We start from the raw sequence: 14,964 nt of genomic DNA on the forward strand, positions 1-14,964 counted from the left end.
CATTTATTGAAATGAACAGCACAAAATACATTCACAGTAAAGCTGCAACATTGTTAACATCACAAGGTCTGTTTTAACAGTGAAACATTGTTACATAATATATACACATGAGAAGATTAAACAGTTAATAGGGAAATCAAGAGCACCATTTCTTCCACTTTTTTGTCTTCCAGATTCCTTCTGCATCTAATTCACCTAACCGTCTTATATCTACCATAAAGTAGAAGTATGCTTTCCCCTTAATCATCCTAACACAATCTTCTACATTTATCTCCTGTTTGTGAAAAATTAGCAGATTTCGGACATCCCATATTACCTCTTTAAAGCAGCATAGGAGTAACCACAAAACCCTCTGTTTTTCTTTCTCTAGCTTGCATAACCCATACATCATTATAGGCAAGCTGATGGAATTCAACCCAGTCAGCCCTTTAAAGAGTGTTGCCATTTTATTCCAAACACTTTTCACATATTGACAGTTCCAGAAAACATGTATCACACTCTCTTCGCCGCCACAGCCAGTCCTTGGGCATATTGCTGTTCTACCGAGCCCCCTAGCGTGTTGGAAAGCTCTGGTTGGCAAACACTGCAGAATGCTCATCCACACCACATCTTTTTGTCTACGGACAATGGTTTTATCTTGCACTCTCCTCCATACATTCTTGCTCTCGTTCTCAGATAAGCCATCAATAACTTCCACTTTTTCACGTTGCTTGAGCAGGTTAGTCACCTGTCGTTTATCGCACCATTGAGCGACTGTAATACCTTTTAAGTTGTAATTTCGGACACACTTTTCTATTCTGCCATAGAACCAGGCGACAGTGAAGCAGACCGGTTTACTGTTGTCTAATACACACAGTCCATATCTGCGCATTATGTTTCCAGCCATATATCTTGTCATGCACCCAGCCATATTTTCTTTTAAGCTGCTCTTAACACACCCCTCTACGTACTTGACTAGTAGAAATCTCTCTACATTTGGCATGTGCATCCCACCATTCAGTCCATCTTTCATGACTCTGTCACGTCTCAATTTCTCCAGCTTGGATTTCCAAAAAAAGATAAAGATAATTCTCACTACTCTCTTCATATATCTGTCATTAGGTGGAAAGACACAACACACGTATAATAAAATGGGGAGCAGAACAGCCTTGATAACGAGAACTCTTCCTCCAAAGGATAAGTTTCTCGAGGACCACAAACCGATTTTTTGTTGCAATTTGTTTACAACTTTTTCTCAATTGCTGACACCCTTCAGTTCGGAATCAAATTGAATGCCCAGAACTTCAATGTTTCCGTGTTCAATTGACCATCCACTCGAGGTCATTTCCTCCCACTTGCCAAAGAGTTTGCACTTGCATTTACTCCAGTTGACATTCAAACCGCTCGCCATACAGAAAACATCAGTCAAAAGTTTCACTCTCCTCAAGCTATGCATACTCCGACATACAACCGTTACATCATCCATGTAACCGATGACTTTTAAAGAGGTTCTTCCGCTTCCCGGGATTTCCACACCTCTCACCACTTTATCCTTTCGAATACTCTGCAATAGGGGTTCAATAACGCAAATAAACAAAATCGGGGACAGAGGGCATCCTTGTCGGACACCGGATCGGATTTTTATACCGTCGGTCAGCCATCCGTTTACTTGTACGTAGCTTTCAATGTCGCTATACAAAACCTGGATCCACTTTATTAAACGGTCCGGCACTCCCATTTTTTCTAGGACTTTAAACATGAATTCATGCACGACCCTATCGTATGCCTTCTCAAAGTCAATTGTGGCCACTGCTACAGGCAGCATCCTTTCATTGCAGTACCAAATTGCATCCCTTAAACATCTTAAATGCTCTCCAATTTGTCTGCTGGGTACAGCACACGCCTGTCCCTCGCCTACTAATTTGTCCGCCACGTCTTTCAATCGGTTTGCTATTAGTTTTGCCAAGATCTTATAATCGACATTCAACAAGGAGATGGGTCTCCAATTTTTTAAATCCATTCTCTCGCCTTTTTTTTAAAAAACTAAGACAATCACCCCTTCTCTCATAGATTTCACTAATTTCTCCTGTTCCATACAGAATTTACAGACATTTAGGAAATCCTCTCCTATCACATCCCAAAATGTACAATAAAATTCAATTGGCAGACCATCGCTACCTGGGGTTTTATTCTTGGGGAAACTTTTAACCACCGTTTCGACTTCTCGCTTGCATACATCCGCGACTAGGCATTCCTTTTCCATGCTGTTAAGTGTGTCATTGATGTTCATCAGAACATCCTCAAGCAACTGCTTATCGAAACGATTTTCGCCATACAAACTATCATAAAACTTCCATACCTCTGAGAGGACATTATCTTTGCCCTCCACCACATGTCCGTCACCCTCCCTTACACACTCTATGCTTTCTTTCCGTGTAAAAGCTTTCTTAAAGAAAAATCGGGTACATTGTTCGTCCTTTTCTACCGAGTCAATTCGCGCCTGGAAAATGATTTGTTTACCACGCTCGCTCATATACTTTCTCACATGCTCCTTTGCATCCGCAATCTCATCACTCACATCCAGTCCCTGGCGCTTCAAGTTTTGCAAATAGGTTAATCTCTCGTTCCATGTTTCATATTCATTTCTTAGGGTCCGTGCTCTCATTCTGCCTTCTCTAAGGAAAAAGGATTTTGTCTTCTTTTTTACCCATTCCCACCACTCGCATACACTCTCGAAACATTCAATTTTGCCTCGCCATCTCCCATAGCAGCGGGCATACCGAGAGCCGATTTTGGCATCCTCTAGCAAGGAGGTGTTCAGCTTCCACACACCTTTCCCGTACTCCATTTTTACATTCAGACTCACTTTACATACCAGGCACACGTGATCAGAAAAGGAAACTGCATCGTACGACACTTCTATTACATTCACGCCCGAGGTGACGAAAAAATAATCAATTCTAGATTTTACACTACCATTTTCACTAAAGAAAGTAAAACATTCGGCATTCTTTTTTTGTTTGAGATACTTTACCGTATCCGATAAACTAAAATCCTCAACAATTGTCTGCAACTCTTTCCCAGAACTATCTACACCCCCCCCACCCCCAACGCCTACTCTATCACCTTCCTTCAGAATACAGTTAAAATCCCCCAACAGAAAAGTAGGTTCCCTTCCAGGAAGGAACATTCTAAGATTTTTAAAAAGAGACAACCTGTCGTTATTTTCAACTGGGGCATATACATTTATGACTCTAAAAACTGTACCCCTGAATTTAAAATAAACCATTAAAGCCCTCCCCTTTTCAATTTCTATTTCTTTCAAAACAGTAAACAAGTTGTTTTTAAACAAAATTCCCACCCCACTATTCTTATTCAAACTGTAGGAAAAACAACAAGGTCCCTTGGTCCAAACGGCAGACCGTGGTGGTTCCTGCAAATTAGTGTCTTGCAAACAAATAATGTCACAACCTTTTGAGGAGAAAAAGTCAAACAAAAAAGCTCTACGTGCAGCCCCTTTTATGCTCCTCACATTTTGCGAGGCGATATGTAGAGCCATTCGAATAAATTTAGTCTCTTCACGTTACTTCAGTCAGCCTTTTAAGCGCCCGCCTTTGTCGTTTGTTTCTTTTCGGCTTCATGCCCATCATCGATAAGACAGCCTGGTCACTGAGATGGGCTCCCAGAGTTTTGGCTTCGGGGGAGGGATTATCATCCTCCCTATGACTCTCAGCCGAGTAGCACGATTCAAGCTTCCGTTTTTCTGCTTTTGGTTCCACGTTAAAAGCTGTTGCAGGCACTAAGTCGTCACTTTCGGACTCGGAGGCTGACATACCCAAGTCTTCCTCTAATCTACCTGGATCTGAGGTAGTGTCCTCCATTAGGAGCGCAGCTTTCGCAGGGTCCTCTACAGCAGGCTCGTATGGGACTGTTCCAGTTTCCTCAAATACTTTTTCCTCAGGAGGCGTGACACCCGATGCCTCCTTTTCCAGGGAGTCCACGACGCACTCCACCACTCGTTCCAAAATAGCAGCGACGGTAGTGGTTTGTACAGCGCTCTGCATAGCAGTAGGGTTGGTAGGGTTGGGAATTGCGGCTCCCCCTTGCACAGTAGAAACGCCGGCATTAGGGTCTACCCAGTCGGGTCTTCTAGGGTACAACTTGGGGCAACTCCTAGCAAAATGATTCTCCGAACCACACAAGTCACAGGTCTTCTTTTTTGTGCACTCAGCAGCAAAGTGGTTAACGGAACCACAGATTCTGCAGCAGGGGCCAAACGTGCAGTCCTCTTTAACGTGCCCAAAACGCTGGCATGTACGGCAAAATCTTGGCTGGTTCGGGTAAAACAAATATCCACGGTTACCCCCTATGGAGAAATTTTGGGGGGGGTGCATTTTCCCTCCAATTCCAGTTCTGTCCTCTTTCAAAACTGCCCAAAATCTCCGTTTGCCATTGAATGTGCCAAATTTGTTTTCCAGATATTTTGGTCTGGAAATGTCTGTACAGTATCTGGATAGAAAGACCCGCAGTTCCTCATCCGATACAAAGGGATTGTACATGTGTACTGTGATAGCTCTTTTCTCAGTACAATTGTGAGGCACCAAGTTTATTCCCTCCACCAAGGGGTTACCTTCACAACGTTTCCAGCGCTCTAAAGCTGTCATCATCCAAGCAGCTGTTACAAAAGAGACGTCATAAAATCCCAGCGATTTGAAAGCCTGTACACAGAAGATACAGCGGCGTGGTACTTCCAATAAATTTTCAATAATCTCGATCTGAATTGTCTCCAAACTTACGTCTTCCAATTTATCCTTACGAATCGACAGCCGTACTGTATTTCGGAGATTAGGCGTAGCCATCTCTCATATGCCACAAACTCCAGCTCCACCTTTAACAGGCAACAGACGCCTGCCGCCGTAGCCCGTACGGGCTCCCAGGCAAGCTGACCGAGACCTGTCTCCAGTCAGCCGAGTAGTCTCTGACTGAAATCTTTTTTTTTTTTTTTTTTGCTTTATTGATTACTTGCACAGTACACTAGCAGCAATGTTACATAACATACTTTCACAGTACAGCAGTAACATTGTTGTTACATAATGTGATTACACATCTGGAAATCAACAAATAAAAGGGAAATCAACATTTCTTACACTTTTTTTGTCTTCTAGATGTCTTCTGCATCTAATTCACCTAAGTTTATTACATCCACCAGAAAGTACTGTATAAGTATGCTTTTCTTTCAATCATTCTGACAAAGTCATTCATTTTATAAATTGCCCACACCAAGCCCAGGTACCATTTGCACTCTCCTCTTTCTCACCTGACACAGGTAGTCCAAAATCTAATCCTATTAACCCTTTGATGGCTGGCTGGCTGTGTTTGTCACCTAAGCACCTGACAGACGTAGCAGTCCTTACTCTAATCTCATCTCATCTCATCTAATCCTCTTAACCGCTGCCTGCCGCCGCCGGCTGCTGCTGCTGCTGCTACGGCTACTGCTGCTGCTGTGACAAACACTCGCTCACTCTCTCGTCCTCGCCCTCGCCAGCCAGCCACCCACCCAGCCAGCGCCGGGCTGGCTCACTGGCCGAAAAACCACCATCAGAGGGAGACACAAACCAAGGCATGCAAAAGAACCACAGGAGCCAGGCAGCAGCTGCAGCCGCTGCAGCACAACCGTCAGCTGGCCACGCTAACCTTCAAGCAACCAAACACACTCGCGCTTTAATCCTTCAATGCACCCTCAACCGGCATGTGCCTTCATGACCAAGGCCAGCCACACACACACGGCATGAGGCCACACGACAGAACATCACAGTTACATTATGTTCCGACGGACATTACCGCAGCACACTTCGGTTACATGACGTGACATGTCGCGACCAAGAGGCACGCACTCACTCGCCTGCAAAAGCAACGAGCCGGGAGGGAGGAAAGAAAGGAAGGAAGCAACCGACCCACCGGCCGACCGACCCTGGACTGCTGTCGCTGCTCCCCGGGTCGCTCGGCCCTTCCTCGGATCGTTGCTCTGCTCGGATTTGCTTTGCTTTGCTGGGCTGGGTTCTGCTTTTGGTCACTAATAAGAGAGGTGCACCGGTCCTGGAGGTACTGCAATACCAGGTCAATGCGTGGAGTGGACAGAGCAAGCTCTTCTTCCATCTCCCTGTTCTAAAAATCCATTTAATATATGGTCCCCAGATAGGGGACGTATCAGATATTAAACTGATAAGAACAGATTTTTTTTTTTTTTTTTTTTTATACCACTAATAGGTTAATCTCTCGTTCCATGTTTCATATTCATTTCTTAGGGTCCGTGCTCTCATTCTGCCTTCTCTAAGGAAAAAGGATTTTGTCTTCTTTTTTACCCATTCCCACCACTCGCATACACTCTCGAAACATTCAATTTTGCCTCGCCATCTCCCATAGCAGCGGGCATACCGAGAGCCGATTTTGGCATCCTCTAGCAAGGAGGTGTTCAGCTTCCACACACCTTTCCCGTACTCCATTTTTACATTCAGACTCACTTTACATACCAGGCACACGTGATCAGAAAAGGAAACTGCATCGTACGACACTTCTATTACATTCACGCCCGAGGTGACGAAAAAATAATCAATTCTAGATTTTACACTACCATTTTCACTAAAGAAAGTAAAACATTCGGCATTCTTTTTTTGTTTGAGATACTTTACCGTATCCGATAAACTAAAATCCTAAAAGTGGTTAACGGAACCACAGATTCTGCAGCAGGGGCCAAACGTGCAGTCCTCTTTAACCTGCCCAAAACGCTGGCATGTACGGCAAAATCTTGGCTGGTTCGGGTAAAACAAATATCCACGGTTACCCCCTATGGAGAAATTTTGGGGGGGTGCATTTTCCCTCCAATTCCAGTTCTGTCCTCTTTCAAAACTGCCCAAAATCTCTGTTTGCCATTGAATGTGCCAAATTTGTTTTCCAGATATTTTGGTCTGGAAATGTCTGTACAGTATCTGGATAGAAAGACCCGCAGTTCCTCATCCGATACAAAGGGATTGTACATGTGTACTGTGATAGCTCTTTTCTCAGTACAATTGTGAGGCACCAAGTTTATTCCCTCCACCAAGGGGTTACCTTCACAACGTTTCCAGCGCTCTAAAGCTGTCATCATCCAAGCAGCTGTTACAAAAGAGACGTCATAAAATCCCAGCGATTTGAAAGCCTGTACACAGAAGATACAGCGGCGTGGTACTTCCAATAAATTTTCAATAATCTCGATCTGAATTGTCTCCAAACTTACGTCTTCCAATTTATCCTTACGAATCGACAGCCGTACTGTATTTCGGAGATTAGGCGTAGCCATCTCTCATATGCCACAAACTCCAGCTCCACCTTTAACAGGCAACAGACGCCTGCCGCCGTAGCCCGTACTGGCTCCCAGGCAAGCTGACCGAGACCTGTCTCCAGTCAGCCGAGTAGTCTCTGACTGAAATCTTTTTTTTTTTTTTTTTGCTTTATTGATTACTTGCACAGTACACTAGCAGCAATGTTACATAACATACTTTCACAGTACAGCAGTAACATTGTTGTTACATAATGTGATTACACATCTGGAAATCAACAAATAAAAGGGAAATCAACATTTCTTACACTTTTTTTGTCTTCTAGATGTCTTCTGCATCTAATTCACCTAAGTTTATTACATCCACCAGAAAGTACTGTATAAGTATGCTTTTCTTTCAATCATTCTGACAAAGTCATTCATTTTATAAATTGCCCACACCAAGCCCAGGTACCATTTGCACTCTCCTCTTTCTCACCTGACACAGGTAGTCCAAAATCTAATCCTATTAACCCTTTGATGGCTGGCTGGCTGTGTTTGTCACCTAAGCACCTGACAGACGTAGCAGTCTTTACTCTAATCTCATCTCATCTCATCTAATCCTCTTAACCGCTGCCTGCCGCCGCCGGCTGCTGCTGCTGCTGCTACGGCTACTGCTGCTGCTGTGACAAACACTCACTCACTCTCTCGTCCTCGCCCTCGCCCTCGCCAGCCAGCCACCCACCCAGCCAGCGCCGGGCTGGCTCACTGGCCGAAAAACCACCATCAGAGGGAGACACAAACCAAGGCATGCAAAAGAACCACAGGAGCCAGGCAGCAGCTGCAGCCGCTGCAGCACAACCGTCAGCTGGCCACGCTAACCTTCAAGCAACCAAACACACTCGCGCTTTAATCCTTCAATGCACCCTCAACCGGCATGTGCCTTCATGACCAAGGCCAGCCACACACACACGGCATGAGGCCACACGACAGAACATCACAGTTACATTACGTTCCGACGGACATTACCGCAGCACACTTCGGTTACATGACGTGACATGTCGCGACCAAGAGGCACGCACTCACTCGCCTGCAAAAGCAACGAGCCGGGAGGGAGGAAAGAAAGGAAGGAAGCAACCGACCCACCGGCCGACCGACCCTGGACTGCTGCCGCTGCTCCCCGGGTCGCTCGGCCCTTCCTCGGATCGTTGCTCTGCTCGGATTTGCTTTGCTTTGCTGGGCTGGGTTCTGCTTTTGGTCACTAATAAGAGAGGTGCACCGGTCCTGGAGGTACTGCAATACCAGGTCAATGCGTGGAGTGGACAGAGCAAGCTCTTCTTCCATCTCCCTGTTCTAAAAATCCATTTAATATATGGTCCCCAGATAGGGGACGTATCAGATATTAAACTGATAAGAACAGATTTTTTTTTTTTTTTTTTTTTATACCACTCAGTCATATCGCACATCCTCAAGATGACACTCCGGACGGCATTACATATAACATCCTCATGGCATATTTTCTCTTTATAATCCCACACCACTTAGTGAAACCTAAAAACCCTATATACATATATACAAAAAAGTTCCTCAAAGACTACCTCCCAACCTCCACAAACCATCCAACCCCCAACCACACGGTTGGTTTTTTTTTTTGTTTTTTTTAAATATAATTTTTAATACATATATACAAAACGCTCCTCAAAGACTACCTCCCAACCTCCACAAACCATCCAAACCCCCAACCCCCCTCAAACCCTATCCCAGTCTTTCCATTTCTTTGTTTTCCACACACCCTCGGCATCTTCCTCCCCCCACCTTCTCACATCCCTCAAAAAATACACATACATCCGTCCTCGAATCATCCTCACACAACCATCCACCTCCACCATATCCTTTTTAAAGACTAACAAGTTCCTCACATCCCACAAAGATTCCTTAACACAACTTATCAGCATCCAGAACAACCTCCTCCTCCTCTTATCTAAATCACATAACCCAAAAAACACAGCCTCAAAACCCACCCCATCCAATCCCACTAATTCTTTAACCAACCGCCCCATCCTTTCCCAAATTTGTACAGCATACTCACAACTCCAGAACACATGTATCACATTCTCCACTCTACCACACCCCTCCCTGGGGCAACACTCAGAAACACACAACTTCCTAACCCTCTGAAACTCTCTAGTTGGCAAACACCCATGCACCGCCATCCAACCCACATCTCTCTGTCTATTAACCAATTCTCGCTCAGACAACATCTTCCAAACCTGCTTACTTTGACCTTCATTCAAACCACCCAAACCTACTACTTCCTCCCGATCCCTAATCATATTCAATACACACCTTTTCTCTTCCCACATAGACACAGTCACATTCTGCAACTCATATCTTCTAATACCAATCTCAACCCTTTCATAAAACCAAGGCACCTTAAAACACACAGGCTTCTTACGATCAAGTTCATACAAACCATACTTCCTCAACAAACCACCCGCAGCATACCTCAACATGCAACCCACCATTGAATCCTTCTTACTCACCTTCACACACACCCGTATATATTGCACCAACAAAAACCGCTCAACATCTGGCATGTCCATACCCCCATTCTCCGTCTTCAACATCACTTTCTGCCTTCTCAATCGCTCCATCCTAGAATTCCAAAAAAAAAAAAATAAACTTCTCACCAATTTCCTAATTACTCTCACACTTACTGGAAAAACCACATTCAAGTACAACAACAAAGGAACAATCACCACCTTCACAATCAACACCCTTCCAGAAAAAGACAAAGTCCTAGACGACCAAAACCCTATCTTCTGTTTCACTTTCCCAACCACCTTCTCCCAGCTATCACATCCATTCAACTTATTATCAAATTTCACCCCCAACACCTCGATCGCTTCACTCTTAACAGGCCATCCACACAACCCCAACTCCCGCCACTCACCAAAAGCCTTACAAGCACATTTATCCCAATTCACCCGGAAACCACTCCCCATACAAAATCCCTCCACTAACAGCTTCACCCTCCTTAACCCAGCTTGCGTTCTACATACTACCGTCACATCGTCCATATAACCTAACACTTTCAAACTCCTACCCCCACTTCCCGGTACTTCTACACCTCTCACCACCTTATCACACCTAATCATCCTTAACAAAGGTTCAATCACGCATATAAACAAAATCGGCGACAACGGACACCCTTGTCTCACCCCAGACATTATACCAAAACTCTCGGTCAAACAACCATTCACCATTACTCTACTACTAATTCCTTCATATAACATTTTCAACCACTTCAACATCCCCCCCGGTATCCCCAACCTCTTTAAAACCCCAAACAAAAATCCATGCGCTACTCTATCATACGCCTTCTCAAAATCAATAGTTGCCACCGCCACTTCCAACTTCCTATCCATGCAATACCACAACACATCACGCAACACAACCAAACTATCCCCAATCTGTCTACCCGGCACAGCACACACTTGCTCTTCCCCAACCAAATTATGCACAATCAACCTTAACCGATTTGCCAACACTTTCGCTAACACCTTATAGTCCACATTCAACAATGTGATTGGCCTCCAATTCTTCAAATCTTTTTTATCTCCTTTCTTAAATAACAGCACAATCACACCCTCTTTCATAGAATCAATCAACTCATTCTTACGCAAAACCTCCACACAAGCTTCAGTAAAATCATCCCCTATCAGATCCCAAAACTTACAATAAAATTCCACAGGCAACCCATCACATCCTGGCGTCTTACCTTTAGCCATGCTTTTCAGTACCTTTTCTAGCTCCTCTTTCGTCACATCTTTCACCAAATCCTCTGCATCCACACTATCCACTACCGCTTCCACACCCTCCAAAATCTCCCTTTCCACCCTCCAATTTCTTGTTTTCTCAACATACAAATCCCTATAGAACTCTAATACAACATCCAAAACCCCTACTCTTTCCACAGCTACTCCATCCTTATTCAACACACTCTCCATCAGACTCTTACCACCAAATACTTTCTTGAAAAAAAACCTCGTACACTTCTCATCTTCCTCTAACACTTTCACCCTAGCTCGAAACATTATCTTCTTACCTTTCTTTTCCATATACTGACTCACCTGCTGCCTTGCCTCAATCAAATCATTCTTCACATCCAACCCAAGCACCCTCAATTTCCTCAAATACTCCAAACGTTTCTGCCACATCATCAATTCTTTCCTTTCATTCCTAGCTCTAACTTTCCCTATTCTCACAAAAAACATCCGCACTTGCACCTTAACAAACTCCCACCACCTACTGATTGACATAAAACACCGTTTCTTTCTCCGCAGCCCCAGGAAGAATCTTTCAAAACACTTCACTACCCATCCATCATCCATCAAAGACACATTCAACTTCCATTGACCACGACCCATTATAACTTCCTCTACAAACTCCACTGTACATAACACACAAACATGATCCGTAAAAGGCAAACGCACACCTATCATCTCCCTCCCACTCATATTTTTAGAAAAGAAAATAAAATCAATCCTGGAACACACACTCCCATCCTCACTAAAGAAAGAAAAAAACTTCTCTGACGATTTATGTAACATAACTGACTCTAACAATCCAAAATCTTCCACCATCTGCCCCAACTCCCTACTAGACCCATCCAAATTCGCACCTTTCCTCCCACCCACTCTATCCTCATTCTTAAGCACACAATTAAAGTCACCCACCAAAAACACACATTCTCTCCCTGGTAACCATAATTTCACGTGCTGCAATAGCGTTATCCTTTCTTTCCTATCTACAGGAGCATACACATTAATTAATTTGAACCCAACCCCCCCATATCTAAAGAAAACCACTAACGCCCTCCCATATTCTATTTCCACCACCCTAACCACCTGAAAATCAAAACTACGAAACAACACCGCCACCCCACAATTCCGCCTAACCCCAAATGAAAAAACAGAAGGACCCAAAGTCCAAGGCTGACTCTGCAATGGTCCTGCCAAATTACATTCTTGCAGACAAAAAATATCTGCTCTTTGCCCCTTAAGAGCCTCAAAGACCACTACACGCCGTGCAGCACCCTTAATGCTTCTTACATTGAGGGATGCAATACAAAGAGACCTCATAATTTAATACTCATCAGCACTCTTCATACTACACCCCTCATGTCCCCGATCGAAACTTTTTAGTCAAAGTCTCCTCCACAACCTCGGAATAACTCCTTATAGGATCTGCCACTCTTCGGCTGAAAACACCTCCTGGATCTTCAGAACATACAGAGAGCGGAGAACAGCTTCCTTCGCTTTCTGATAACACATCTAACCGGGGGGAATCCGGTGAGGACCCACTCTCACACTCCCGAACTCTTTTTTCAGCACTACAACCCTCTCCTGCATCTATCATCACGTCTTCTACAAACCTGACTCCCGTCTGCCCTGGTTCCTGCTCCAAACCACCAATATCTGGCAGATCTGCACCGATAAGCAGAGGATCCTTAATTACCTCCAACAGGGGATCTTCCTGTTGAGGCGTAATTTCCATCTCTGGATCCACAACGGCACTTTGTACCGGACTCACAGCCACATCTTCAATTACTCGCTCCGACGCCACAGAAACCGCAGGCCGATCTTCCGGCGGCGGTTTGACAGACGCTCCAGATGCAAGAGAAAATTGCTCCACCAACCGATCCACATGCGCAGACCGCTCAGCCTCTATCCTCCTCTCCTCCTCCTGCCTTTCTGCAGCTTTCTTCCGCTGCTCTCTCAACACGGGACATGACCACGCCCCATGCCCCACATCTCCACAGAGATCACATTTCCTGGGGTTTGGACACTCAAAGGCCATATGTCCCTTCTGCCTGCAATTACGGCAAACCTTCTGGTCTTCGACGCAGTGCTCACTAGTGTGCCCGAACTTAAAACACTTCCGACAAAAGGTAGGACAGTTGGGATAAAAAAGATATCCCTGATTCCCCCCGATAGAAAAGTTCTGCGGCGGATGCATCATCCCTCCATATCCTTTCTCGTCGGGTTTTAAGGTAACCCAAAACCTTCTCCTACCATTATACACGCCAAAAGGATTCCGCATATACTCCGGTTCTTCCACTTTGGACGCATATCGGCTCAAAAACGCACAGATCGCATCATCTGGCACAAAGGGATTGTATATATGCACCGTAATACATACTTTCCGCACCGCAACCGAGGGACGAAAAACAATGCCACGTAACAAACCATGATCAGCATGGGTAAGACTCCGCTCCATCAAATTCCGTGCTCCCCAAATCGATTTGAAAGTAATGTCAAAGAAACCACGGAACCCAAAATCCTGAAGGCAAAAAATCTCCCCTCTTGGCATCTGCAACAGACCTTCCACGATTTTCACCTGAACTTCCTCCAGCGAAATCCTCCTCCGACGTTCTTCATCCTCGATACACATGCGCACCGTATTCGGAAAGTTCGGTATCGCCATCACGCCGATCGCTCCACGTTCCCAGTGCCAGCTCTGACGGGACCCCCTATAGCAGCACCCGGCTTAAGACCCCAATGAAGGGGCCGATGCCGGGAGGCCGAGGGCCGTACTCCGCTGACACTAGGACCTCCGGCTAAGATCTCCTGTACAAGTACACTTGATCTTAGCCAAAAAGCCGAGAAGCGATAACCCCAGGAGCTGCCACGCGGGCCCTGGGCCGGGGCCCTGGGCCTTCCTTCCGCCCGCTGCGCACCCACCACCCACCAACCCCAGGGCACTCCCCTCTGCGGATCCCCGCGCCGGACTGCAGCCCTGGCTGGAAACGTCCGGCCCGCACCACCCCTGCGTCCAAGCCGAGCACCACCGGCTCGCACACTCTCCCCTCTCTCCGTTTCTTGCCCTCCCTCCGTCTGTCTCAACGAGGCCCGCCGGGATCGAGGCGGCGCGCGGCCTGAAACATTTGCATGGCTCCGCCCCCAAAGGGGGGGGAGGGAGGGAGTTCGCACCTCCGCCTCCCGCTCAACGAGATCGGCTGCTAAGCACCTGACAGACGTAGCAGTCCTTACTCTAATCTCATCTCATCTCATCTAATCCTCTTAACCGCTGCCTGCCGGCGGCGGCGGCGGCGGCTGCTGCTGCTGCTGCCGCTGCCGCTGCCGCTGCGACAAACACTCGCTCACTCTCTCGCCCTCGCCCTCGCCAGCCAGCCAGCCAGCCAGCCAGCCAGCCAGGCTCACTGGCCGAAAAACCACCATCAGAGGGAGACACAAACCAAGGCATGCAAAAGAACCACAGGAGCCAGCCAGCCAAGCTGGCCACGCTAACCTTCAAGCAACCAAACACACTAGCGCTTTAATCCTTCAATGCACCCTCAACCGGCATGTGCCTTCATGACCAAGGCCAGCCACACACACGCGGCATGAGGCCACACGACAGCAGGACATCACAGTTACATTACGTTCCGACGGACATTACCGCAGCACACTTCGGTTACATGACGTGACATGTCGCGACCAAGAGGCACGCACTCACTCGCCTGCAAAAGCAACGAGCCGGGAGGACAGAAAGGAAGGAAGCGACCGACCGACCGACCCTGGACTGCTGCCGCTGCTCCCCGGGTCGCTCGGCCCTTCCTCGGATCGTTGCTCCGCTCGGATTTGCTTTGCTTTGCTGGGTTGGGTTCTGCTTTTGGTCACTGATAA

General features: G+C 46.2%; 1 non-coding gene and 1 pseudogene across 1 annotated transcript; both read right to left on the reverse strand.

The window, feature by feature from the left end:
- Positions 1 to 6,059: 6,059 nt before the first annotated feature.
- On the reverse strand, positions 6,060 to 6,251 carry LOC149278468 (U2 spliceosomal RNA). The gene has a single exon (XR_016278698.1). It is a non-coding gene; the product is annotated as a U2 spliceosomal RNA (small nuclear RNA).
- A 2,290-nt stretch (positions 6,252 to 8,541) lies between these two features.
- On the reverse strand, positions 8,542 to 8,750 carry LOC149278469 (U2 spliceosomal RNA; annotated as a pseudogene).
- Positions 8,751 to 14,964: the final 6,214 nt, after the last annotated feature.

The sequence above is a fragment of the Sceloporus occidentalis genome, unplaced genomic scaffold (assembly GCF_023333645.1).
Source record: "Sceloporus occidentalis isolate IW3139 unplaced genomic scaffold, rSceOcc1.0.p SCAF_188, whole genome shotgun sequence".
In the NCBI taxonomy this organism is placed as follows: Eukaryota; Metazoa; Chordata; class Lepidosauria; order Squamata; family Phrynosomatidae; genus Sceloporus; species Sceloporus occidentalis.